This window comes from Cricetulus griseus, chromosome 10 (genome assembly GCF_003668045.3).
Source record: "Cricetulus griseus strain 17A/GY chromosome 10, alternate assembly CriGri-PICRH-1.0, whole genome shotgun sequence".
NCBI lineage: Eukaryota > Metazoa > Chordata > Mammalia > Rodentia > Cricetidae > Cricetulus > Cricetulus griseus.
Genome location: NC_048603.1, coordinates 852,337 through 855,495, shown reverse-complemented (window position 1 = coordinate 855,495; position 3,159 = coordinate 852,337). Strand labels below are relative to the sequence as shown.

The window sequence follows — 3,159 nt, the reverse complement described above, 5'->3', positions numbered from 1 at the left end:
AGAAGCCCTGGAGGTGGAGTTACAGGCTCTCTGCACTGCACAATGTGATTTGGAGAACCTGAACTCAGGTCCTCTGCATGAGCAGTATACGCTCCGTGATGTCTGTTCCTTGACAAAGTGACTACATCTGGAATTACCTAAAACCCAAATGGCTGGGCACACCTGTGAGAGATTTTTTTTCTTAATTAAACTATTTGAAGTGGGAAGACCCACTTCCAATCCAGATCTTTGAGGTGGGAAGACATACCTTTTGTCTGACCTTCTAAGGGTGTGCAAGAAGGGGACTTGCTCAGTCTTCGTTTGCTCTCACGCTTGCCAGCAAGTGTATTCCTTCACTGGCATTACAGCCTGCTTCTTAGAAATTCTGGTGTTTCCTGAATATCAACTGAAATCTCCAGGCTCCTGTCCTGAAGAACTACTGGATTCTTGTACTTTCCGTTGGTAGACAGCCATTGCTGGATTAGAAGGACCACAGCCTGTAAGCCACTCTAATAAATCACACACACACACACACACACACACACACACACACACACACACACACACACAAACACACACACACACGTATATGTATATTCATTCTTTAATTTCTTTATCTCTACAGGTTCTTAACTGCTGAACCATCTTTGCAGTTGTATATTCATTTTTTTTTTAGAAAGCCCCTTTATTTCTAAGACTGTCATAAACTTTTAGCCGGTACTAACAGTCACTTGCCACACTGGCACCAGGTTGTCTGTGTAACACCAGCAAACAGAGTCTGGCTGTCAGCAGACCATGCCAGGGAAGTACACTGGGGTAGCTCTGCCTTGCTGCTGGGGTAGATAACTTCTTGCTTCCATTCATCTACAATGACCCTGCTCTCCAAGTCCCAAATCTTGATACTGGGGCCAGCAGCAGCACTGAGCCAGTAGCAGTTGGCACTGAAACACAAGGCATTGATGATGTTCCCGCCATCTAGCCTTCATTGAGATCCCACTGCATAACCTGGCCATCCTTGTCTCCAGAAGCACAGAGGGATCCATCTGGAGAGACTGTCACTGTGTTCAGATAGCCAGTGTGGCCAATGTGGCTGGTCTTCAGCTTGCAGTTAGCCTAATTCCATACCTTGACCAACTTGCCCCATCCACAGGAGACGATGATAGGCTTGCTGCTGTTCCAGGAAAAGTGGACACAAGACACCCATTCTGAATGACTCTCATCCTGGACAGTGTATTTGCAGACACCCAATGTATTCCATAACTTTATGGTCTTGTCTCGGGATCCGGAGACAATCTGTCAGTTGTCAGAGGAGAAGGCTACACTCAAACTGTCTTGTAGTGGTGCCGGTTGTGAGATTCCAAAGGTGCAGCATTCCATTCCAGGAGCCTATGAGGGCAAAGTGGCCATCAGAGGAGATAACGACATCACTGACAAAGTGGGAGAGGCCTTGCAGCACACCCTGTGGTACGCTGTAGTTGGTTTCATCCATGGTCAGCTTTCACATGATGTCTCGAGACACAGATAGAATCATGTCTGGGAACTGCGGGGTGGTGGTGATCTGTGTTACCCAGCCGTTATGGCCTTTGAAGGTCCCATGAAGGGTCATCTGCTTGGTCATGGCTGCAGCTGATACGAGTGTTGTTGCAGATACAAGGATGGCACAGGATAGCTCAGAGAGCCAAGCACCACAGCCGTATATTCAATTTTTTTTTTTTTAGAGACTCACTCTGTAGTGCAGGCTGGCTTTGAACTCATTATCTTCCTGCCACAGTGTCACTAGTCTTTGGATTATAGGTGTAGGGAAAAGGGACCAGCCAAAGAAACACACCCTGAGCAGAGCCAATGAAACACACTTTGGCCCTGCAACCAGAACCTAAGGAATGCAACCCTGACCCTGAAACCAGTGCCAAAGAAACACTCTTTGGCCCTGAAACCAGAGCCCAATCTGACCCTAAACCTATGCAGAAAACTAACCAATCCCTGAGCAGGAGATCTAATCAATCTGAGCCCAGGGATTGAAATCTGACCAATCCCCACCCCTTGGGAAAACTCCACCCCCTAAAAATCTCTGTGTCTGTTCACTTTGCAGCTGTTTGAGCAGAGGGCAGCTACTCTTCTGAACACTTCCCTCCCAATAAACCACTTGGATGAGCTCTGGGTGAAGACCTCCTTTTGCTGCAGAGACGGAGCAGAGACACTTTTGCCAGGGAAACAGTCCCCTGGCAGGGCATCCTCTCGTGAGACTGGAGCTCAACTGTAACAACTTCACCAAGGAAGCGAGCAGAGCTGAAACATTGGGCAAGCCTCCCCTGAAACTGGGCTGTGAGCTGTTACGCTTACTGTGACTTGTTGTTATCCTTGGCTCCTGAGCTCCAGGATGCCTTTCCAACTGAGCTTTGTAACTCTCAGTATTCTGTGACTCCCGAGTTCCAGAATACCTGTCCCATCCGATCCACCCAAAAAGCTTACAATAGTCATGTGGCACCTCACCCTGCTCAATTTTTAAGGGACTTTTAGGGAGACTTATGAATTTTTAAATTTTATTTATTTATTATGTATACAACATTCTGCTTCCATGTATATCTGCACACCAGAAGAGGGCACCAGATCTCATAACGGATGTTTTTAAGCCACCATGTGGTTGCTGGGAATTGAACTCAAGACCTCTGGAAGAGCAGTCAGTGCTCTTAACCTCTGAGCCATCTTTCCAGCCCGAGACTTATGGATTTTAACACATTCAAAACAATAATTCACTCCACTTAAAGACAGTATGATTAAATCAAACTCACTTTAGGGAAGGAAAAGTCTTAGGCACTTTTGGCCAAAGTCATGCTAATTTAAGTCCAAATCTGTCATCTCCAAATCACCCACAATCCTGTACAATATAGAACAGATGCTCACCCCCCTTTTACAGGACCAGAATCCCTGTAAGTTTAATTTTAAATATACTTCATCAGTTTGTCATGTTGCTGGCACCCTGTTAAGAATCACCAGTATTAACTGTGAAGCAATCTTTTCTCAAACCAAGAACTGAGTATTTGACAGAACACAGTTGCCGATTATTTACTGATGCATATAGATAGTCCACACAGTAAAACAGTATGTTTTCCTTTAATTTATCACTTGATTTGAGAAGGCAAGAAAAAAGCTAATGCCTTATAAAATCCAAATGACGGCCTT

At 45.5% G+C, this 3,159-nt stretch overlaps 1 pseudogene; it reads right to left on the bottom strand.

Moving 5' to 3' along the window:
- Positions 1–689: 689 nt before the first annotated feature.
- LOC100755080 lies at positions 690–1,612 on the bottom strand (annotated as a pseudogene).
- Between the last annotated feature and the right edge of the window lie 1,547 nt (positions 1,613–3,159).